The sequence below is a fragment of the Euprymna scolopes genome, chromosome 24 (assembly GCF_053919585.1).
Source record: "Euprymna scolopes isolate OS-2025 chromosome 24, ASM5391958v1, whole genome shotgun sequence".
In the NCBI taxonomy this organism is placed as follows: Eukaryota; Metazoa; Mollusca; class Cephalopoda; order Sepiida; family Sepiolidae; genus Euprymna; species Euprymna scolopes.
Window position 1 is genome coordinate 67,423,962 of NC_136505.1, and position 27,137 is coordinate 67,451,098.

The 27,137-nt window shown below is 32.6% G+C and overlaps 1 protein-coding gene across 1 annotated transcript in view; it reads left to right on the forward strand.

Annotated features, from left to right (window-relative positions):
* Positions 1 to 27,137, forward strand: part of LOC145246762 (sucrase-isomaltase, intestinal-like) — a 1,547,717-nt gene that overhangs the window by 825,863 nt on the left and 694,717 nt on the right. The gene's annotated exons all lie outside the window — the stretch shown is intronic.

The following is a 27,137-nucleotide window of genomic DNA, read 5'->3' on the forward strand; positions in this document are numbered from 1 at the left end:
AGAATGTCGTCCACGTAGTGTAAATATATATCGTGGTTTTTATATTATTTTAAAATATTTTATTCTCTTGATTTGCTAAGTAGAATTCACTTAGGATCGGTTTGAGGGCTGATCCCATTGCTACTCTATCTATTTGGGTATATATGTTACCGTTGGGTCATAGAAGGGTACTTTTGTTCTACAGATTAATAGTATTTTTTAAAAATATTTTTTAATTAATTCTAAAGGGATGGAATGACAGATTATTATAAATGTTATTGATAATTATATCAATTGTTTCTGCTGCAAGTACATTAGTAAATAAACTTTCTACATCCATAGAAGCAATTATTTTGTTTTCCGGTTGCATTGATTTAAGTATTTGTATTAGTTCGTGTGTGGACGTAACGCTATATTTGCTTGGAATATACGCGCTAATAAGTTCGTTAAATTCTTGGAGCGTGAGACATTAGAACTCAGCACCCTACTATAAATAATATTGTACTCGAGAAAAGCAGCACTGAGTTCAATTGACTTTGTATAATTTTATTGGTGAAAGTTTTGCAAGGGGAACGATAAATTTAAGCTCAACGAGCACTTGCAATGAAAATAAAGATAGAACAAAGACAACGTCGCAACGTATCTTCTATGAGAAAAAGGATGCAGTGGAGAAAAAATGGCATTACCTGATATTTCGAAGCCAGTTTCGAACTTTGTGAAAGCAGGCTATGTCCACCTAGATATAGCAACAGTATCTTATTATGTGACGTATATGTCTCTTATGCAGGTAGCAGATTAGATAAGGAGTTATAGACTTTCAGAAGTAGTAAAATCACAACCGTTTTTCCAGTAACTTCCATTATATATATATATATATATATATATATATATATATATATATATATATATACGTTTTATTTTTTTTTATTATCGTTTTTTTTCTGTTCAGTTACGCGACCGTTTTCTGGCCGTTATGTAGCCCCCTCAGACTTTACAGAAACGTTCGTTTATTGTGGAATGAGTTCAGGAACATTAGATGGTTGTGGGGGCTCTGGGAAGTTCATCTCTGGTGTTGCTAAGGACATAGGGATATATGGAGGGGGGAGATATGTAGGGGTAAGAAGAGGGGGTTACTTTAAATTTCGGCTTCTAAGGTTTAGATTGTTGGCGTCTCGTTAGTGAGATGATTTCTTGGTAAGTATGTCTTGACCTCCCAGAGAAGAGACGTTGCGAGCCTGTCTTTGTTTTATCGTTATTTCCATGGTAAGTGGTTGTCTGAGCTCCAATCTCTCGTCCCCTCCTCGCCAATATTTCACGAAAAACACCTGTCCAGCTGAAACCACTGTCAATAATTTTCCCCACTCTTTATCTGTGCTTAAATCAAAACGTAGATTCCATAAACAAAGCTTCTTTCTTAGAAGTGCACACATGTGGAACTCTGTTCCGTTTACCTGTTTCCTACCTGACTACAACTTAGATGTATTCAAATCCAACATGAACAAACTCCTGATAAACCGCCCCCTTATGTAAGACACTTTAGCAAATCTCCATTAATAACGATTACTAATATATTATTTCATTGATTACTGTACACGCAATAGCCCTTATCTCCGAGTGGCTTTCGGGCCTTGATAAGTGGTGATTGCCACGTAAAAAAAATCGTATTCATTGCGGTAGAATAAATTTTGAAGCATCCCAGGATGTTGGCATAACATCCCAGTGAATGAGGGACAGTAACAACTATCGCTAATAAGCCTATCAAGGAAAAACTGAAAGTAAAGGAGACAAATTCGAAAATTGACTTGAAAATGATTCAGCTGTCAAGGGCCTCACCTGATAATAGCTTGTCAAGAACCGAGTCCAGACTTTATCTCTTTCTGGTGTTCCCAGGCTTGTTATATAATTAAGAATTGCCCTTCACTTCAAGGAAAACGAGTAAAGCGGTGTTATTGCGCTATTAGTCGCCTCTTTAATTCTAAAAAGGCGTATGAGAGTTTGTTGCCACATAGTGGCCACTATCAACAGGAAGAACCCTTGTTGATACCTGTTGTATAACTACACTCTTCAATGCAATTGTCGCTAACTCTTAGAATAAAGACAGCAATATTAGAGCGGTGGATAACAGAGAGGTGAAGTTTTGTAGAGATACTGATGCCGAGATCGTAATAAGGGAAATACCACTGCGACTCAGAGTGATTGTGCTCGATAGACTCATCGGGAGAATCGACGTGATACTGGGCCTGACTGTTACAGACAGGATAGGAAAAGCTACAATTGTCAAGAGCCAGCCGAAGTTCGGTAATTATTACCTAACTAGAATTGCAAGAAATGTGACCAACATCAATGCTATCCACCCAACAAAACCCAGACCATGTCAGATTAAGGATGAACATTTTTGAATCTATTTTCATGTTGATAAGTGAACGTTAGAATAACAGCGAATCGCAGGGCCATCTGTGTAAACAAATCAGGTTAACTGCTATAAAACCACGTTTGTTTAGCGTGGTGGTTACATGTCAATATGGACCCACACGTTGCATGCAAAGACACTCGCAAATAGAACAAAAAAAGAAAACAATTGACTAAACTTTGTCACTTGAAATAGAAGGCATTTATTTGTGGTATCTCCAACAACGAATTCCATCTTGTTTATAACAGCTCATTACTTCTGTCAAAACCTTGACGTTTACACACCAATTTAAAAATCTCTCACCAGTACGTGCCACACTTGCATTTTACCCCGGTAAGCACTTTTTTATTCTCTCGGCATCGTTCATATTGCTTACGAACAAATTCATCGTTATATACCTCTTCTATTTCTGTATCTGAGGAGTCTGGACGTTTTTTGTATATTGGGTCTCGGAAATGTAACATCCATTTTTCTCCTTGCATTCGTGAGTTCATTCTTAATTTTATAAATTACGGAGCCCACCTTCTCCTGTAACACGTGAAACGACAGCCAACTTTTATCTAGTTTACTCTGACGTTGGTGGTTCTTGTAATACAAAAAATGACTAACTTCGAATTCTACAGACTGTGATTACTTTCTAGTTGTCTTTTTCTTGCGTTTTTGTGTTTTTTTCTAACTGAAATGAAAATCTCATCTTGTTCCTGAATAGTTGTTTCCTGAAATCGTCCCCTTAATATTTTCTAAGAGGCCTTAATAGATTATCTAATGGGAGAACTACTTCACGGCTGGACAATAACTAAAAATCAGACAGCATACTATCTAATAGCCGCTAGCATCTTATATATATATATATATATATATATATATATATATATATATATATATATATATATATTGTCACCTATTTTTTTTTTTTTTTGCTTGTGTATCATTCATCGTTCTTTTTAAGTGTTCTACTTTACCATTACCCTGGAGAAAGTAGAAAGCTGTCGTCACAGGATGATTGTTCAATTCTTCTAGTATTCTTCTCAGGGCACTATTAATATTTTTCGGTCATTTGTCTTTCACTATCTGTAAGAGAGCGCCAAATCGATGGAACGTCTCCTTTATTAACAAATGACTGAAAATCTTCCCCGTTTTATTCGGCCCTGGAAAACACTTTGGCTATCCACTGAATATATCAATCGCCATTTGTGCAAACGGATAGCGTGAGGTGTCATACTCTTGTAATGTAGGCCTGATCTTACTTTAATCTATAGCCTGGAAGGTGACACATTTGCTATCATAATCTACCACCACCCTAAATAGGCAAGTCCAAATATACTTGAATCTAATTGCATGATACGTTTTTTTGCATCTCCATCTTCCTATTTTCTATCATGGTACTGGACCAGCACTCTGGGTTTGAGGTAAAGTTTAATAACCGGATCTACGTCCGGATGTGAGATGTAATGGAAAAAATTCATCGAAAATTATGATTATTTACTATCAGCATAAGTGGCATTTTCCTTTTAAGTCTGTTTTAACACCGCAATATCCTTATCCTCGTCTTTATCATGTATCATGTCAAATTCTGCTAGTGAAGGCATCCCTAACTCTACTACTCTCTACTCTTTATTAAATTTAGCGAATTTTTGATGTTCGAAGCAGTTTTAGTTGCGGTTTTAGTTTACAGTTTATCATCTATTTTTAGTTGCATACTTTAATATGCACTGATTTGCCTATCAATGAATCCTCGCCCCCCCCCCCCAGATAAAATGTTTTAAAAAGCCTAAAGTTGAGAGGCCAGGGGAGTTGGAAACGAACTGAACCGGTCGGAATGTATAATGTTGTAGGGACGCTGTCAACAATTCTTCCGAATTACAAGCTATTTGGCATGACACTTGTAAAAATGGAGAGCGTCAAGAAATGAAAAGGTTTAAATTATTCGAGTCGATCTTCGTAAAAATTGAAAGCGTCGAGAACAGAATATATTAAAAACGTCGAGAAATCAAAGTATTAGACGATTGGCGTCCAAATTCGTGAAAATTGAAAGCGTCGATGTATAGACATAGTATAAGCGTTGAGAAATTAATGGATTTAAATGATTCGTGTCAAACATGTAAAAATTGAAAGCATCGAGAAATGGAAATATTAAATGATCACTGTACACACTTTAAAAATTGAAAACATCAAGAAATGGAAATATTAAATGATCACTGTACACACTTTAAAAATTGAAAGCATCGAGAAATGGAAATATTAAATGATCACTGTACATACTTTAAAAATTGAAAGCATCGAGAAATGGAAATATTAAATGATCACTGTACACACTTTAAAAATTGAAAACATCAAGAAATGGAAATATTAAATGATCACTGTATACACTTTAAAAATTGAAAGCATCAAGAAATGGAAATATTAAATGATCACTGTACATACTTTAAAATTGAAAGCATCGAGAAATGGAAATATTAAATGATCACTGTACACACTTTAAAAATTGAAAGCATCGAGAAATGGAAATATTAAATGATCACTGTACATACTTTAAAATTGAAAGCATCGAGAAATGGAAATATTAAATGATCACTGTACACACTTTAAAAATTGAAAGTATCGAGAAATGGAAATATTAAATGATCACTGTACACACTTTAAAAATTGAAAGCATCGAGAAATGGAAATATTAAATGATCACTGTACATAATTTAAAATTGAAAGCATCGAGAAATGGAAATATTAAATGATCAATGTACACACTTTAAAATTGAAAGCATCGAGAAATGGAAATATTAAATGATCACTGTACACACTTTAAAATTGAAAGCATCGAGAAATGGAAATATTAAATGATCACTGTACACACTTTAAAAATTGAAAGTATCGAGAAATGGAAATATTAAATGATCACTGTACATACTTTAAAAATTGAAAGTATCGAGAAATGGAAATATTAAATGATCACTGTACACACTTTAAAAATTGAAAGCATCGAGAAATGGAAATATTAAATGATCACTGTACACACTTTAAAAATTGAAAGCATCAAGAAATGGAAATATTAAATGATCACTGTACACACTTTAAAAATTGAAAGTATCGAGAAATGGAAATATTAAATGATCACTGTACATACTTTAAAAATTGAAAGTATCGAGAAATGGAAATATTAAATGATCACTGTACACACTTTAAAAATTGAAAGCATCGAGAAATGGAAATATTAAATGATCACTGTACACACTTTAAAAATTGAAAGCATCAAGAAATGGAAATATTAAATGATCACTGTACACACTTTAAAAATTGAAAGTATCGAGAAATGGAAATATTAAATGATCACTGTACATACTTTAAAAATTGAAAGCATCGAGAAATGGAAATATTAAATGATCACTGTACACACTTTAAAAATTGAAAGCATCAAGAAATGGAAATATTAAATGATCACTGTACACACTTTAAAAATTGAAAGTATCGAGAAATGGAAATATTAAATGATCACTGTACACACTTTAAAAATTGAAAGCATCGAGAAATGGAAATATTAAATGATCAGTGTACATACTTTAAAATTGAAAGCACCGAGAAATGGAAATATTAAATGATCACTGTACACACTTTAAAATTGAAAGCATCGAGAAATGGAAATATTAAATGATCACTGTACATACTTTAAAAATTGAAAGCATCGAGAAATGGAAATATTAAATGATCACTGTACATACTTTAAAAATTGAAAGCATCGAGAAATGGAAATATTAAATGATCACTGTACATACTTTAAAATTGAAAGCATCGAGAAATGGAAATATTAAATGATCACTGTACACACTTTAAAATTGAAAGCATCGAGAAATGGAAATATTAAATGATCACTGTACATACTTTAAAAATTGAAAGCATCGAGAAATGGAAATATTAAATGATCACTGTACACACTTTAAAAATTGAAAGCATCGAGAAATGGAAATATTAAATGATCACTGTACACACTTTAAAAATTGAAAGCATCGAGAAATGGAAATATTAAATGATCACTGTACATACTTTAAAAATTGAAAGCATCGAGAAATGGAAATATTAAATGATCACTGTACACACTTTAAAAATTGAAAGTATCGAGAAATGGAAATATTAAATGATCACTGTACACACTTTAAAAATTGAAAGCATCGAGAAATGGAAATATTAAATGATCACTGTACACACTTTAAAAATTGAAAGTATCGAGAAATGGAAATATTAAATGATCACTGTACACACTTTAAAAATTGAAAGCATCGAGAAATGGAAATATTAAATGATCACTGTACACACTTTAAAAATTGAAAGTATCGAGAAATGGAAATATTAAATGATCACTGTACATACTTTAAAATTGAAAGCATCGAGAAATGGAAATATTAAATGATCACTGTGCACACTTTAAAATTGAAAGCACCGAGAAATGGAAATATTAAATGATCACTGTACATACTTTAAAAATTGAAAGCATCGAGAAATGGAAATATTAAATGATCACTGTATACACTTTAAAAATTGAAAGCATCGAGAAATGGAAATATTAAATGATCACTGTACATACTTTAAAAATTGAAAGCATCGAGAAATGGAAATATTAAAGGATCACTGTACACACTTTAAAAATTGAAAGCATCGAGAAATGGAAATATTAAAGGATCACTGTACACACTTTAAAAATTGAAAGTATCGAGAAATGGAAATATTAAAGGATCACTGTACACACTTTAAAAATTGAAAGCATCGAGAAATGGAAATATTAAAGGATCACTGTACACACTTTAAAAATTGAAAGTATCGAGAAATGGAAATATTAAATGATCACTGTACATACTTTAAAATTGAAAGCATCGAGAAATGGAAATATTAAAGGATCACTGTACACACTTTAAAAATTGAAAGTATCGAGAAATGGAAATATTAAAGGATCACTGTACACACTTTAAAAATTGAAAGCATCGAGAAATGGAAATATTAAAGGATCACTGTACATACTTTAAAAATTGAAAGCATCGAGAAATGGAAATATTAAAGGATCACTGTACACACTTTAAAAATTGAAAGCATCGAGAAATGGAAATATTAAAGGATCACTGTACACACTTTAAAAATTGAAAGTATCGAGAAATGGAAATATTAAAGGATCACTGTACACACTTTAAAAATTGAAAGCATCGAGAAATGGAAATATTAAAGGATCACTGTACACACTTTAAAAATTGAAAGTATCGAGAAATGGAAATATTAAATGATCACTGTACATACTTTAAAATTGAAAGCATCGAGAAATGGAAATATTAAAGGATCACTGTACACACTTTAAAAATTGAAAGTATCGAGAAATGGAAATATTAAAGGATCACTGTACACACTTTAAAAATTGAAAGCATCGAGAAATGGAAATATTAAAGGATCACTGTACATACTTTAAAAATTGAAAGCATCGAGAAATGGAAATATTAAAGGATCACTGTACACACTTTAAAAATTGAAAGCATCGAGAAATGGAAATATTAAAGGATCACTGTACACACTTTAAAAATTGAAAGTATCGAGAAATGGAAATATTAAAGGATCACTGTACACACTTTAAAAATTGAAAGCATCGAGAAATGGAAATATTAAAGGATCACTGTACACACTTTAAAAATTGAAAGTATCGAGAAATGGAAATATTAAATGATCACTGTACATACTTTAAAATTGAAAGCATCGAGAAATGGAAATATTAAAGGATCACTGTACACACTTTAAAAATTGAAAGTATCGAGAAATGGAAATATTAAAGGATCACTGTACACACTTTAAAAATTGAAAGCATCGAGAAATGGAAATATTAAAGGATCACTGTACATACTTTAAAAATTGAAAGCATCGAGAAATGGAAATATTAAAGGATCACTGTACACACTTTAAAAATTGAAAGCATCGAGAAATGGAAATATTAAAGGATCACTGTACACACTTTAAAAATTGAAAGTATCGAGAAATGGAAATATTAAATGATCAATGTACACACTTTAAAATTGAAAGTATCGAGAAATGGAAATATTAAAGGATCACTGTACATACTTTAAAAATTGAAAGCGCTGAAAAATAGAAGTACAAAACGATTCGCATGGAACTTTGTGAAAATTGAAAGCGTTGAGTGATGGAAGGATTGAGGTATCGTTTGAATCAGACATTTTTAAACGTCTTCGTATAATGGAGAATTACGATTCGAATAACATTTTGTATTTAAGGAACTAGTAAAGTACCGATACTTGAGAAGTAAGTAAAGTCTCGCAGTGTTTGAGAGTCTAGTAAAGCTTAACAATGTTTGAGAGGTTTGTGCAAAAATATAATGTCATTTTTTGTCGTTCAACTTCAAAAGATCATAACCCCTTTCATGAGAAACTTTATTAATCGAAATAAAAAAAAAACATTAGAACTGACACATTTTTCGCCAATGAGAAGCAAGTTTATTTATCCCATCAGATAGAAATCCGGAGTTCTAGAAGCGATGAAGTCATTGAAGGCCGATTCGGAATCATCTCGGCCTTTGAAGCATTTTTCACGCAGGAAGTTGTCGAGATGTTTGAAAAAGTGAAAATTGGTGGGCGAGAGGTCCGGTGATTATGGCGGATGAGGAAGATTCGTAGACCAATTCAGATGTTGCTGTTAAACAAAAGTAGAGTCTGTAATCTTCTCTAGTTATTTGTAACTGGCTGACGGAATCATGCTCATGGATGCGTAGCAACGTATGTATGCCTTTGTAAAATAAATAAAAAGTATATAAGTATATGTATATATATGATAATGTATATATATATGTGCATTTTTGTAAAGAGATCGATGTATATATATATATATATATATATGTATATATATATATATTTATATATATATATATACACGTATGTGTTTTTATCTGTCCTTTATTAAGATACGTTTCCGATGGTCTACTCCGTTGTTCTGTACTGATTTTGTTTGATCTAACAATAGTTATGTCTCGTAGTCTTCTTTATTTAGTGTTCTTTCTCGCCTTCATCTTTATAAACGCTTTTTTCTCTTTTTCCGTTTTCATTCTTTATATTGTTATTTTTATGGTGGTGTTTTTTTCTAACCCCACTCGTTCTTTTGTTCTCTTCGCCTATTTCGTTCTGATTTCTCGTCCTCATCTTTTTATTTATACTTCTGTCTTTTCTTTGGTACATTTTATCTCCTCTCCTGACCTTATTTCTCCTCATTAACCATCTTTGTCCGTTTTTACCTCATTTATGTCTCTCCCTTTTCATCTTACAATCTCATTCGATTTTCCTCTCCATCCTTCTTAGTCATGTCTGTATTCTCCTTCCTGTTCCGACTTCGTGTCGCCCTCTTCACCATAATTTTCTTGGTATTTTCCATCTCTTTCCCCGATCATTTTGTCCTCTCTATCGTGATGTATTTCTTTCTCGTCGCCACTGTCTTCTTCAATGCCTTCTTAATTTCAACACCCACATAAAAAGTCGTAAAATTCTTAGCCTGAGAGCCAACGGCGCAACTGAAAGCAGCTGTGAACAGCTAGCGGATTTACTTCCAGTTTTCGCTGACGTTTATGAGAATCGAGAGGAAGTCACGTGAATCTATGGCGCACAATGAATAAATACAAAATAAAAATGTGTACAAAATGCGTGTATTTTTTTCTTATCCTAGATTTGCCCGTCGTCCATTTTGATTAATCAATCATTTGCTCATCCGGACGTCCAATTGTAGAGAGCCCTTCCTTCACACTTTTGTTGGCTCCCCGTTTCTCTATAGCCATTTTCGTTTTTTAAACCACTATTGTTTTATATATGAATTTCTTGCATTACTTTCTATAGATTGTTCCATTTATTTAGTCAGCTTTACTTCCTTTAAACATAATCTTACTTAAGAAACAATAAACTATTTTTCTACCGTCCTTTATTTTTATTTGATTAATCAATATCTTCCAATATAATTTATTAGTTTGAGTATTACTCACAATAACATCCTGTGAGATTTTATATGAAACGAAATCTCTGAATGTTAACTAATATCATTTCTGTTCGAAATTATTGTAGTAAATCTGCGTTAATAGACGTTTTTTACCAATGACTTTTTACACATATTTTTATTACTTTACATACATGGTAACAGCTTTTTTCAATTCTCTATTTAGTCCTAAAAGAACTATTAAAAGTGTGCTTATTTACGGTAATTTGCAAATAACTCAATAAATGACTCATTACTTAGGAAGTGCCTCTCTAACACAGGTAGGCTCCCTCTACCATGCTAGAAAGCTACTAACGCCCGAAAGTATCCTGTACCTCTATAAGGTCACCATTCGCCCATGTATGGAGTAGTGTTGTCATATTTGGGCTGGTGCATCTGCTACTAGTCTCTCGCTTCTAGACAAGCCCCAAAAGAGAGCCTCCAACCTGATAGGTCCTAAAGTGTCATCTAAGCTTCAGCCTCTATTCCACCGATGAAATGTTGCATCCCTCTGCCTGTTCTACAAGTATTTTAATGATGAATGCTCTGACGAATTGCAAGCACTTGTGGTCCCACGACGTAAATACCCTCAACAAACCCGACAAGCAGCTAAATCCCACCCCTTCGCAGTGGAGATCCCTAGGTAGGAGAGCTTTCTACTCCAGTAGGTTCTTCCCCAGAACCGCTAGACTTTGGAATTCCATTGCGGCTTCCTGTTTCCTCAACTGTACTGACATGCAGAAGTTCAAGTATAACGTGAACCGATATCTTACTGCCCAACTCCCTACATAGTACTCCAGTAGCTTATGTCCCCTATAGTAACCCCCTATACCAAAGTGGCAATGTGCCTTGTTTGGGGTGAAAATGTAATAAAATATATATTATTACGGAGTCAATTCTCTATTAGTTATTATTCAATAAATATAAATGATTTCAAAGCTATAAAAAAAAACGACTTGCGTAAAATCCGCTAGAATCGAAGTCAGAACGTTTAGCTCTCTAGCTTCAGTCGTTTTTATCCCTCCAGTGTCGATACCGCTTGTGCCACCAACAGATAGATACGAAATGTAAAAAAAAAAATAAGCGACTTAATGCCATGAAAGTTTTGTTGATAAGGATCGCGTTCTTTCATTTAAAGATAAGGATCAGATGTGATAGAAAAAGATTACACCCTGCAGCTTTTGAAAGAAGATAGATTAAAGTAGCGATCTTGTGTGTACGCGGAGGCTTTAAAATTGAGTACGTATTCCCTGCTTTAGAATAGCGCACGCGGTTTCTAGCCCTGTCGAACTACATACCCTTTAAGCCATTTAGTTTTGTTAGCTATGCGAGTGAATGTCCCTTCTCCTGATAGGAAACCTCCTAGACGGCCGCTCTCCATTTTTACGTTTTCGTCCCCGGCTTTACCCAAATTGCATTCGTCTTGGAAGGACATCCGATACTTCTCTACCCAATTTTTATTTCTCATCTAGACTTCAACCACACTTAAGACCTGCTTGTTTTCTGTTTTGATGAAGCTGGAAAATATGAAGTTGTCTACCATTTAGAAAGGGTTCAGAGGATCTTACTAACATCTGCTTACATTTATTCCTCCACCTAACACAAATAAAAGAATTTTAATACAAACGATCTATTTCTGTTCACATTTAGATAAAAAAAAATCAATGTGGGAATCTTACCTTGGACGAACCTTGGAGTGAATGTAGCATTATGCTGATTGAAAATTCTAGCTAGAAAAAATAATAGGCATTTATAAGTATCGCGACGAGGATGATTATATACCCCCACCCAAAACTTTTGGAATGGCTTAGTTCCTAATTTAGTTGGAACTTTTCAGAAATTTTTTTTTTAAAGTGTAGTATTCGTTCTGATGCTACACTTGAGTTAATTTGACTTTAGTGGAAACCCTTCTTGTGCAAGTTTTTTTCTGCTTACTTTCGGGGTGCTTCTATTAAAACCGACTTTTTGTCTCATATCGCTTTCATGACGAGGCAATTAAATATGATTAAACACGACATTTTAATACATGACGTTGGGTATTTATTATTAAAGACACTATTCTATTGAATATTATATTTTACCCAATATAAAGTAATGGTTTTAATAGTTTAAAAATGACTTAGGTGCCATCAGCTAGAATAGAAAGTAAAACATACAAATTCCCAGAGTCATTCCTCGGCGTCTGAGCCACACGCATATGAATATAAATAGTTAAAATAGAAAGTTGCTTAATCTATGAATTTATATTTGTTAATATAACCTGTTTTGTATTCAACGTTTACCATTTAGCAGCAATTTTTTCAGGTTGATGGAAAATCGAAAGTGCGATACAGGTCCAAATATCTTATATACCAAATTTCAATTCTGAAGACTACATATTCAGGGTTCGGTAGAGATATTTCGAACATGCATCAACAATGCCACATACACACACGCGCACACACACACACACACACACACACACACACACACACACACATATATATATATGTATATATGTGTGTGTGTACGTGTGTATGTATATATGTGTGTGCTTTATGTTTTATCTCAGTTTCTTAATACATATGAAAAATGAAAAAACTCTGGATATTTAGTATTCAAAATAATAGTGAAATGAAAACAATCGTCTAAAAAGGAAACTATAAAAATGGAAAAGTAATAATCTCTCGTTTTTTAACGAATATGCAAATTAGTTAACTTTCATGTAGTCGCTCGCATATCTATGACTGAATGTATTAAAAAAGTTCGCTTTAATTATTTTTACATAAAAAGTAGGCTTTTAATATCAATGTCAGATGAGAAAACGTAAATTATATATGTATATGTGTCTGTAAATATATATATATATATATATATATATATATATATATATACATATTTAGTAAGTTATAAAATATATATGGCAATTCAACCTGACGAATAATCACGAGAAGGAAACGCGCAATATTCTGTGTAAGTTAATTGGCATACATATATTCATAATGTACTAGCTAGCTCTACCTATATATTGATCACTGTTGAAGTAAATACTGAAATTTACTCATAAAATTATATCTTCGTATATAGATTTATGTGATTAAATGAAGTAGCCATATATATATATATATATATATATATATATATATATATATGCAAGTATATACATATACATATATATATATATATATATATATATTATCAGGTCATCCCATAAGTTTTGTCCGAATTTTAATTTTGTTTTTAAATTTGAATGAAACTTAAAAATATTGCGTATATAGGGTATTTTTTTTTTACATTTTTTGTTTTTACATTTTGATGACATTTTTTACAGAACGATAAAATTTAAATCTGCTTAATTACAACTCTACTAACAGGGATGTGATTAAGAATCATTTGATATAATCTAATGCTTTATACGTTCGAGAAAAGAAACCCAGCAGCTGAAGCGGCTAGAAATATTCACTCAGTTTATGGAAAGGAATGTATGAATGACAGAACTTGCAGAATATGTTTTACGAAACCAGAAGCGGAGATTAAACTTTTGAAGATAAAGATCGAACATGACATCCAGTTTACTTTGATTATGTTTCTTGAAGCAGCTCTTGTAGAAAATCCTGCTTTATCCATTGAAGAATTGGCAATAAAACTGAGTTCATACCATACAACTATTTATCGTCATCTTCAACAACTTAGAAAAGTTCCTAAACTTGGACAATGAGTGCCTGGTGAATCGTCTGAAAACAATCTTAACTCCTGAGTTGACATCTTCTCTTGTCTCTATTCTCACCAACTTGTTTTCCTTTTTTTTTGGCTGGTGACGAAAAATGGATCTTTTATCGAAATGTTAAACGTCGTAGACAATGGCTTGGTAAAAGGGAAAGATCTTAGTCAGAGCCGAAAGAAAACTTCATAGGAATAAGGTTATTTTTTCAATACGGTGGGATTGCCAAGGAATAATCCACTTTAAATTGTTACTACCTATTGCAACAGTTAATGCCCAAATCTAACGTCAGCAATTAGAACGTTTAAACCAAACTTTGAGGAAAAAAACAACCTGCTCTAGTGAATCGAAAAGAGGTGATGTTTCATTAGGACTATGACCCCAAATAGCAAGAATTACCCCACAAATGCTCGAAGAACTTGGTTGGGAGAAAATTCCTCATCCACCCTATTTTCATGACCTTGCTCCTTCAAACTATTATTTGTTGCGTAGCTTACAAAAACATTCGAAATCAACAGCTTTTGTAACGCAGAAAGATGTTGAAACTGACAATTGTGAATTCTTCGAAGCAAAGCCAACATGATTTTAAAGTGATCAAATAAATAAGCTTGTTAATAGATGGAAAAAGTCAGGGAAATGGATTGATAATTAAATATTTAATAAAATGTAACATTTGGTCACTTCTTTGTCTGTTCATAAATTCAGACAGGCCTTATTGGATGACCTGATAAATACATATTTTGATCATGAATTAAAAATGATTATGCACAGATTCTAATCAAGATATCATTATATTAAATCTTATATCTAAGATGCAAATAGTAAATTTCATAAAAATCTATTACATCAGATTAAAAAATATCTAAAGCATTAAACATAAGTTTAAAATTAAATTTGTTTACTTAATTGGCGTATAATCACAGTGGATTAAATTTAATGTCAATCTGAAATCTTTGATTTTCAAATTAATGTTTTTGTTTTTATTATGCATGTTAAAATATTTATCAATTCACATCTAATATGCTATATTTTTATTTTACTAATTATCTTTTTACTAAATTTTTACTAATTATCTGAATTTTCACGTAAGATTCCCACTTAATTTGTTCGCTTTGTATTAAACTATAATAAACAAAATATTATCTTCAATTTGATTCTTACACCAAGAAACTCTATGTACACAATCATAATCATGGCTTCATAAATTTAACAGTGGATCCTGTACACACAAATATATACACGAACATTACTTTATAAAGGCATCAAAGCATATACCATTGTCACTCGCTGCAAATATCAATGCAGTCCTTACGATTAGTCGCTTACACTCTGATGTTGGTTGATGTGGCGTCGATGATTAAACCGAAATCTGAGGACATTAGAATTGATGAATTTTCGATTTGCTGAAGAAGACTGGTGGTGTCATATTGTCTTTGTTAACCAGGCTGAACTATGCACACGTTGTGTGTATTGATTAGAAGTCGTTACCGAAGTTAGTCACAGAACTAGAGTCAACTAACGGATAAGAAATACGTAATCGACAAACGAGTAATATATAACTCGAAAAATATTCTAAATATAAAAATATTTTGGCGAAACTTGGAACAATAAGAAAAATGTTTCGATAACTTGTGAACATATCTATCGTATTTCTGGACTCGGAGTTACAACTTTGCATCGCGATGTTACTTGGCAGTCGATAGTTACATTTTATAACAGAAGGAATGAATAGCGTTTACGTGCGAGCAAATTTACGCAATTCTCTCGGCCAAGCACAAGTGTCAAGGTCTTTTTCAGTCTCAAGATCTCTTAATAGTGTCTCTATTCTAGCGGATTATATTAATTGAAAAGATGACCTATCAGTGTTTGGCCAAGATGTTACGCACTTTGCAGAGGAAACATTTCATTTGCCCTTTTACTTAAAAGAGTACCGTACAAAACGGATTTTCCATGTCAATTGAAGACTTCTCGCCTTTTGCAAATTCAGCCGGAACTTTTACATCGTTTCGGTCCGGGCACAACTTTACGGTTTCTCACCTGTTTTTTTGTAACCTACATTGCGTGTGTACTGAGGTTACTTCAGCTATTTGAACTCATAATACCAGAAAAATGACAGCTGACGTCAGAGATGAACCTCGAACCTTAATTGATCGCTATTTGTATTTTACTTGAAACAGAAACAGCATTAAGTCAACTTGTGAAAACAATATTTTAGTTTTGAATTTAGATGTGAATATTTTATCTTGTCCTAATATATACTAGTGTGTCGATCATTCTAACTCTTCCGCTTAGCCTGCCACCTTATATATATATATATATATATATATATATATATATATATATATGTATATATATATATATATATGTGTGTGTGTGTGTATATATTCATTATCATATATATTCATTTATCCACGTCATTTTGAATAAGACACATTACCATGGCTAGGTATATAACTAGCCGCTTGTTTCGGGCGCCAAACTGCAATTATCGTTGACTTTTCTCATGTGTTATATTAATGAGCGATCAATAAACCAATTAAAATAAAAGTTTTTACACATATATACTGGGTTTATACTTACTGCTCTTTTTATTCTATTTATCGTCGCCGTTTGAGGTCTTCGCCATTTTATGAGTGGCCTTTTTCGTAAAGTAATTACCGTACGCTTCGCCCATAAAACTTAGACGGATAAAACTTTTCATGTAATAAAGAAACAAGAAATGACGTTTGCTGCATTTTTCTCAAAGGGACAAAATGACTAAATAATTATTTTTTCAATTTTTTTATCACTAACTGAATGAATAAGTAACACACACGAACAGAGGCCTCGATAACATCTGCTGAGATTATCAGTTCGAACAATGTTGAAAAAAACTTTTTTTTCTAAATGGAAAAATGTGAAGATTCATAATTCAACATAAGTCGAAAGTGTTTGTAGAAAAATCTCAATTCGTCACAATCGATCTTTGAAAATTTGAAGAATTTCCATGACGCTATTTTAATTCCTTAGTGGACAAAAAGGGGGGGAGAGAGAGAGAGAGAGAGAGAGAGAGAGAGAGAGAGAGAGAGAGAGAAAGAAAGACAGAAAGATGGGAGATAGAAAAATTCATTCTCCTATTCCCATCGATTTTAAATGGAAAAACTAGTCTTAAAACCTCGCTTGTAATACGTGACGTCATTCATCATTCGTGATCGTTTAATCCTGTTTCGTCTTACGTGTTTTGTACCTCTATTACCCTGCATTGTCCTCATGTCCCTGTCTCTAGGTACAATTCTGTTCGCAGAGTAAGTCATGCTGACATATAATAAGGTGACATTTGTCAAAATGCACAATACCTACCTTAATCTCTGTTGACATAGGTTTCTTAATATATAACAATTACATCAAAGATCTATATAACCTATCGATACAGTAGGAAAATATACGCATTGAAAATTTCATACATTATGTTCAAATTTTTCAAACACCACAGATATTAGGTTGGGACTAGTGTAAATGTTGCGAAATCTCGCTTGACTGCGACCCCAACTCTGTCAAGCGTCAACTAACACAAGCCTCTCAACTGTAGACTTTTAACCAGTGCGTATTAACTCTAATATAGGTAGCACGTAAGTAGGTTCTCTAGAATAATAACCATCATGAAAATATTCTCGAAGACACTTCTGGACAGAAGTAATGCTCCTAAATAACCAGCAGCTGACACATCAAATCACTTCCTGCCAACGGGGGGAGGGGAGGTATAAAGTTAAAGCCAAAAACGTCAATAGGTTTTACCAAGTAAAAAAGTGAGACCAACCCCCCACCGATCACCAACTTCATCATGACATGTAAGTTGTTTAACTTTTTCTTATCACAAATGTTTTTACTTCCTGCTAAAAGCAACGGACTTCGCAAGTTTGCTTTTAGTCAGAAACTTTTAATATTTTCACGACAAAGTTCTTTAACTTTGAAGAAAGTAATAAAATATTTTGATAATAATTATTTACATGCAAATACATTAATGTTTCCTCTTAATAAAACTCATCAGTCTAGGGTGGTAAGGTAAACTACCATTTGCTGTGTTCGAACCCCGTACTAAAGTCACCTGATGATTCCATAGCAAAGTTATCAAATATGATTGTAAAAGTGATTTCTTTGATTTGAAAGCATCATATTTCATGTAAATGTGTTTCCACTGTTTATTAAATACCAATTTTCCTTATTCCTATGTGCACAAACGAATTTCAACTTGCCATTTCCGTGGGTTTCTTCAATAACATTGGAGTTTATATATTATTCCTTAATTTGAATTCTTTTTTGAGATGAGCATTATATATATTAATTTATTTTTATTATTAATATATATAATGCTCATATCAAACATGAATAATATATATACCAATCGGTACGGACACGACTATTGAAGATCAGATAATAAATAAACGTGGATTTATAAGATCAAAGAATCCAACCTTAATCGCCCTTCGGGGCCCGTGGCGCAGTTGATGGAGACGTTGAATCTCTACGGTTCCAGATGAACATTGTCTGAAGATAGCGGTTTCAATCCTACCCAAAGCGTGCCAGAGGTTTACTTGGCCAAAAAGTGGTGAAACGAGAACAACTACGAATGGCAGTGATTGCTGAGAATGCTGTAAGGAGATTCGAAGTTCCTATCCGTCTCGGTTTCCAGCTGACGAAGGCCAGAGGAATAGTGTGCCGAAACGGCGTGAAAAACAACAACCTATAAAGATGAAAACAACAACTATTAAAGATGAGAATAATAGTCCGAAATAAAAATAAATTAACATTTGAGTTGTCCGCGGGAGATGTGCTTTTAGATTCTTCCCTTTTTGTTTGATTTAAATTCAGTCGATGTTCTAAAAAATATTAGGATGTTCCTTACTGCAGCCAATACTTGATCTCCATATAAGATACATTCATATTTGAATATTTCATTAAAGTTCTCTTCTACCTCTAAAACACTGAGTTAGTAAAGAAGTTCGGGACATACGTTTCTCGCCAACTGACTATTTAAATACGTTATAGTATGTGTTTATTGTGGTCTTTTTGATTCCAGAACAAGAATTACTTAAGATAACATCCCTTAGAGAAGGTGCACAGTTCTTCGAAAAAAATCCAGTGTGGCATAGCGATACCGAGGAAATATTATTTGGGGCGCGAATACTATGTGCTTCGAATATCTAGTCAGAGTTTTGTTGTTGGAAAAAATAACACTATGCTAGAGTGTCCTCAAAAACACTTGTACAAATAAAAACTTAGACACTCGAGGATAGTGGCTAGTAAGCATTCAAGTTCTTTCAAGTACGCATTCAAACTTTCGCGAGTAAGCATCATAACCCTGTCCAGTACACGCGCATTCATTTCTTTCAATATCGTAATTTTTATTAAATTGCTCTTTATTCTAACAAATATCAATTTTTGATTCGTTAAACTAGGCTACTTTTTAAATCTAATTCCTTAAATTAACTATCTATGTCCGTTGATTTAACATTTAGAGGCACTTAATTTCCTAAATCCTTGTCTTATTTATATAATTTAATCACATAAAATTATTTTTATTTCCTAATTATTGTATGGCCTTATGAACTAAAAGTGACCTTTTTATTTAATATAAACACACAGTAATACATGCGGTGCATAAAAAACATTTAATTAACTCTGAACTCATAATTGTTTTAGTTACTTGGATTTTAAATTATATTTTCGTTCTAACAAAAGAAACAAGAAACGCTACGATTTTGTCAGTGAAGTAGATAAATTATTAACGTTCGATTTCGAAATATATTTTAAATTATTCCCTATAAAAAACGGTATTGATTTTTTTTTAATTATTAACAGTAAGGTTGTCTGCGTATTCATAATAAGCTTTAAAATACAATCTTCCACACTTTTGGAACAAACTATGAAAAATTCAATCAATAAAAAATATAAAACTATTTCGGAAATCAAATTTAATTAACGAATAATAAAAAATCGTAAAACAGCAATGATTTAAATATATTTTCCAATTAAATAAAACAAATACGTATTAGATACGTTTGAAGCCAAAAACAACGTATTATTACAAAATAAACATATATTTATTTTGTTTGAAATTTATATTAAAATTCATGAATACATTTTGAAGTAAAACTTTATCTTCAGTATGTCTTTCTTTTGCCATGTTGTTGTTGGAGCATATAATCAGTTGAAGTCCGTTTGTTATTTCTGCGGTAGTCTTTTCGAATGTCGTGCGTTGGTTACGCGGAATTGACGTTAGGGCCTGTGTTCCTTGAATAGAAGCGCTGGTTGAGTTTAAATAAAATAAATACGTATTAGATACGTTTGAAGCGACAACAACGCATTGTTACAACATAAACAGATATTTATTTTGTTTGAAATTTATATTGAAATTCATAAATATATTTCGAAGAAAAACTTCATCTTCAGTATGTCTTTCTCGTTCTGCTATGTTGTTGTTGAAGCATAAAATAATATATATATATATATATATATATATATGTGTGTGTGTGTGTGTGTGGGTGGGTGTGTGTGTGCGTGCGTGTTAATAATATACGTTAATCATTTACTTGAAACGTGATCGGTTAAAAATCATTCTCATAAAAAAGTTTTATAATAAAAAATCGCAATACGAAACAATATTTTAATGGGTAATATTTTAAAACGTAATAAATTACCAACTGAGAAACAGGATATTTGAAACTTGGAGTAAGTTCTTAGATTAGAATGCCTCCAATAAGTGTCAAAAATGTGTAACCGAAAAATTTTACCCCACGTAAACATCCTAATACAGCCAAGATCAGAATACATTTGATCCATGCGTACGTTACCAACAGTAAGCTGTTGATTAAACAGGGGTGCATTCTAAATACAACTTTCAATTCAGAACATAATTAAACCATTATAGTGGACGTTTGCTATTAAAAATTTAATTCAATAATAATTTTATAAAATAAATAGTAGGTCCTCTGCAGTTCAATGTAGCCTACACTGTATTGTGAACTTAATTGGGAAAGCATTGGGAGCTTTCACCCGGTGCACTGGGGTAGGTTCTATCATCATCATCATCATGATCATCATCATCATCATGATCATCATCATCATTTATAAACTGTATTTTTCTTTTCAAAATTTCAAAACAATATTACAAAACAACTTTAACTTATCTATCTTAATCGAATTTAATCATACAACTGCGATGTTCAACGAACATTCGAAATAATCGATTTTTAATTGATTGTTTCTTTATTTAAAAAGCCTTCAAACGTTTATTTATTATTAATATTATAGATGGTTAACACTTGATATTTTCCATTATTAGTCACAGTATCAAGGATATATGCTTTTTAGAAAAAATATCTATTATAGGGCTCACCACGATTTGCATTAGAACCGACTCTCAAAAGTAAAATAAATAAGAATATCAAAACGTGTAGAAAATGAATACGGTGTGTTATATAGTCTTGAAATGGAACCAGCTTGGCAATAGAAACTAAAAAATTAAAAAATGTCGTTTATCGCCTCTTGTGTTCGAAATCTCTCACCCTCTCTCTCTCTCTCTCTCTCTCTCTCTCTCTCTCTCTCTATATATATATATATATATATATATATATATATATATATATATATATATATATATATATGTGCAATATAAAAATTTAAGGTCGTTTGATACTCTCTTACTTTAAGATGTATGTCCGTTGATTTAACATTTAGAGGCACTTAATTTCCCTCAATTCTTATGTTAATGCCGGTGACCTTAAAGCAGAATGCCGGCCTACGGAGTTAAGGGGGACTTTGTAACTGGGTTAAAATCTCCCGAATAGTACTTTTCTACACACATAACATAAAACACTAGTGGCTATTTCCAAAGGTTATTGCGTTATATATATATATATATATATATATATATATATATATATATATATATATATATATATATATAATAAAACTTACAATTAAATTTACCAAAATGATCCAAGATTGTAAAATTAAAGTATATTATAAATATTACAGAATTAATATTTATAAAGTTATCTCAGCCAGATGTAAAAGCTCGATAAAACCAAATCTCGGCAGTAGAATGAAAAGCATATCTAATTTTTCTTTTATTAATATTATTGGAATTTTTTTCCTTTTTTCCTTGTACACATTTTTGTGAATTTTTCCATGGATTTCTGCCTTTGGATTATTAAGGACCATCTTCTTCCAATTACGGGATTTTTCGATTTTACTTGTGTAAATTGAAATTCAATTAACTTTCTTGAAGTTATATACTTGGATGTTAACGTCACTGGATTATTTATCTTCCACCAGACTATCCATTCATGTGTAATCACCTTTTATTTCACCATATTCCCTCTGCTTCACTTTTTTAGTTTTCAAGTAAGATCTTTGACTTACTTGTTGTTTTATCAAATACTTTTGCATTCAAAATTCGATCCCGCATTTTGCTAATTCCTACCCTCTGATGAGAAGAAAAGTATTTCTTCGAAACTCCGCAGATTAAGGACTACCCACTTATCTAGTGTTTCCTTTTCAGGTTAAATATGTTTTTAACTCATTTCAAAGTGTTTTTTAACATGTTTTATTAACTGCTTGTACGTATATATATATATATATATATATATATATATGCATATATAATATAACGACTCCATTTAATCACATAAATTAATATACGAACGCATAAATTTATGCGTAAAATTTAAGTATTTACTTCAACAGTGCTCAATACGTAGATAGAACAAGATAGTAAGTTATAAAATATATATGGCGATTAAGCTACACTCTCTCTCTCTCTCTCTCTCTATATATATATATATATATATATTTAAAGTGATGGTTGTGTAGTTCCAACGAGAGAAAAAATGTATATTTAAAAGAGTGTAGCCAACAACAATTGTGGGTTTTTTTTAAAGGTTTTCATCATATTTTTATTTTAAAATATTTTTATAACGCGTTTCGAGCTTAGGGTGTGCTCTCTTCAGATATTTTCGTAAAAAGTTTTTCTTTAAAATGGGAGTTTGTGGATATGCCTCCGCTGATATTAAATATGTTTTTCATAGTGGCGCGATGCGTGTGTTCAGTGTTTGGACGTTCTGTCTCCAAGTGTAAGTGTTTTCACTGTGACCGGTAAAAGTTAGTTTCAAAGAGTGTTTTTTAGTCCATATGGTGAAGGTTTTTATGGCTTCTTTAGGGTTCTTTTTTATTTATTAAAGACTTTCTTTCCCCATGTATAGCATACACTCACACACAATTCCATACGCATACATATATATTCATGTACATGTACACATGCACACGCACACAGGCACACACACATACACACACGTACATACATAGAAATATATGTAGGAGCATACATATATACACATATACATAACCACCTACACACCCACACACGTACTCGCATACATCCACCGCTAACAATTATTTTTATTTTTTATTTTATATATATATATATATATATATATATACACTTTTTTTTTTCCACCAAAACACGCATGTATATATGCGCTTAATCATTCAGACATATGTACACGCACCCACCCACACACAAGTAAGATGGAGAATAATAGGTAGAAGATATATATACACACATACACGCACATACACACATATATGTACACACATATATGTATGTGCACATACACTCACAAACATCCACATACTATGTAGGCACATACACATACACACACACATGCACACACACAGACATATGCAGGGGCTCACACATACGCGTATATCCATATTCACACGAACACATTTACTCACTCATACATGTGCATACATATGTATATATACATACATACACACATACATACGGATGTGTATATATTCATCCACCCATATATATATATATATATATATATATATATATATATATATATATATATATATGGGCACATGCACTCACAATCCCACACACACATACATATTCATACATCCCACCTTATGTATATATTGGTTGAAGTTTCCTTTCCAATCCATGCACATATGCATACATGGATTCGGTCACCCAAACATAAGTGCACGTATACATACAAACAAGATGTAGCATAGATAACAGATGATATATAATTATACACACACGCATACACAATCATATGCGTACACCCACGCACATACACATATACATACGCACACATGCGCGCACACACACACATACGTTTAATTTCTAGTTGTTTGTTTAGTTAAGAGAAATGGTACTGTACTGGGTATGGGCGCGCGCACCCGCGAAAGTGTGCGTGTGCCCTATTGTGCTTTTTTGTTGTTTTGTGTGTGAGGGTTCACACCTACCCAAGCATGCATGCGTGTAAGTGTATTTTGTGTTTTGCCTATTTATGTGTATAATTATGGAGAGACGTTTAAGGCGGGGTTAAACTTTGTTATGAAATTTTTTTCTTGAGTTAGCAAGTAGAAGTAGTTGTCAGTTTGGAAGATTGGCATTATCTCGAATCTGCCTCCACTGCATGTGTGTATATGTTGTGATACAGAGAGAAAGAGAAACACACACATACACACATACGCATACACACACACACACACACATATATATATATATATATATATATATATATATATATATATATATATATATATATATTAGCGAAATGCAATAAAAAATACGAGATTGGATCAGTAAGCAAACAAAAAAATAATTTGCTTTTAAAATTTAACGAATAGAATAAACTATTATTTTACGTTTTCTGGCGTTTTTTTTTCACTCCGTGTTTTTTAAAAGATACAATGTATATGATGAGAGTTACTTTGTAATTAAATATTATGTTTGAAACACATTATCATAGAATGTTTTACCTGCAAACCTATACGCGATCGTCTTCAAATCCAACTGTAAACAAACATTTTTCATAAAATCGTCCTTATAAATAATCCAATACATCAGTTTCAATCCTCTTATATTATTTGTTATAATTTCTACTAACAATCCATCCATATCATTAATTATTATCTTGACGTTCTGTTTTGCAAAGTGTTCTCTTATTACGGCATAATCACGTGGGCACACTGATTTCCATTAGATCGCCGAAGTTAAGAAACTTATACATATAAATACATATAAATAGTAAAAACAAAAATGTAATTAATAAAGTAACAATCACACAATAAAATCAAAAATGTACTTGTCATTTACTGATTAGAGATAATTAATGAAAGGGATGTCATGCAATTTATAACACTGCGAACCGCTTATTTGAGGTATATAAATATTTTTTGTGATCACTTGACGTGAAGCAACATTTAAGCTTATAAATAAAATGGCAATTCTAGATTTTATATAACACATGGGTCATGACTTGGTAGTTAGATATAGAATATATATAATTAGAGATGACGTATACTGAATTGTTCGTACTCTTCAATGTTTCCATTTCTAATTTGTTTTGCTTGTCTTACTTTTGCTGATAGGAGCCTGACCAATTTTGTCTCCTAAAACCTCATTGTTTTCTGCTCAATTATATTTCCCTTTTCATTTGCTTGTCTTTTAGCGTCAACTATTTTAGGTTTTTGTTTTCCCAGTGCTCTTCTATAGGATTCGATTTGTTCGAAGCTTACAGACATTGACAGCATTTTACATTGTTCACTTTTTCTATAGCTATTTTTAAAGTCTATTTTCTATCAGAGTTCTGCTAAACATTTAAAAAAACACAGTCTATTTTATTTTACATAACCTGTCTTCTATACTTCGTTTTGAATTTACGTGCTTTTCATTCTTTATTTATCTTATCGTTGTCTCCATTATTCATTCACACACCTTTCTTTTCATATTATTCGTCTTTGTTTTTCATCTGTTATTTGTATATTATTATTTCTAAGTTTTGCACCGTTTCGCTGCATCTATTCTTTGTCTGACTTTTTTACTTGTCTTCATTGTTTGCCAAGTTATATTTTCTGCTCAGCTCAATCGCTTACCTAGTTACATCATCTGCCAAGCTCGATTGCCTACCTAGTTACATTGTCTACCTAGCTCGATTGCCTATCTAGTTGCATCGATTGACTAGCTCGGTTACTTGTCTCCGTTGCCTGGTTCCATTTACTAGATGCCTGTTTTTAACGCCTTAATTACTTACATTACAACTCATATTTACTTACAACATCTGTATGGTTCTATTGTCGGCATAAATTATCTGTATTATTTGCTTTCTTACCAACTAAATTTTTATTATTACATTTCCTCCGAAAATATTTGTACGGCTCGATTGCCGAACGTAAAATGTACCTATGCCTTCACTGCCTGCCTCCAATAATTGCTTTACTACACATCTGTCTAACTCTATTTATTGCATACAATATATGTTGCTCCATTGTTCTTTTCGTTGTTCAATCTGGCTCCATAGCCTCACTTTTACTCCAATGCCTGCACCAATTCCGGCATCCATTGCATGATCGGCTTCTGTAAAATCCCCCGGTCGCAGGTTACCAGATGTGGCCTCTGACCCCGTCGAAACTGCAATTGATCGTCCTCTCCCGAGATCTCTTTACAAGATTCTTCCGCGTCGCAGGCCTTGTCGTCGATTCCCGATGCCGGCATCCGCTGAAAATTAATTAGCTTCTCATGCAGGCGTAAAGACCACAAACACAGAGGTTTCTAGTCCACTAAAAGTTAATTCACGAAATTTACAGGTGTTTTACATATACAAATTGTTCAGTTCGATCTCGTTACACCAGTCCGGAATCTTATTCTTCGTTCGCTACGGTGGCGACGGTGACGGAAGGTGTGTGGCGTCTCTCTTTGGGTTAGTGTTCTTGTCTCGAAATTCGGCTTCAATCTGCTACTTTCTGGCCCGGGTACTTGTTTATATTGGACGGTGATGGGTTTGGGTAAGCTGTTCCCCAGACCAATCACCGCTGGATACGTCAATCGGAGAAATTCCCGGTTCTTTGCATGTGTGCAAACCTGAAAATTTGATAGGCCCGCGAATCTGGGACCACAACTCAAATTCATTCACAGGCTCAGAAATGTTGACACTTTAACCTTTCGTATATAAAAAGTCAGGCATCCTAGAGTTGGGGTTCGTCAGGCCAAGAACGAAATCA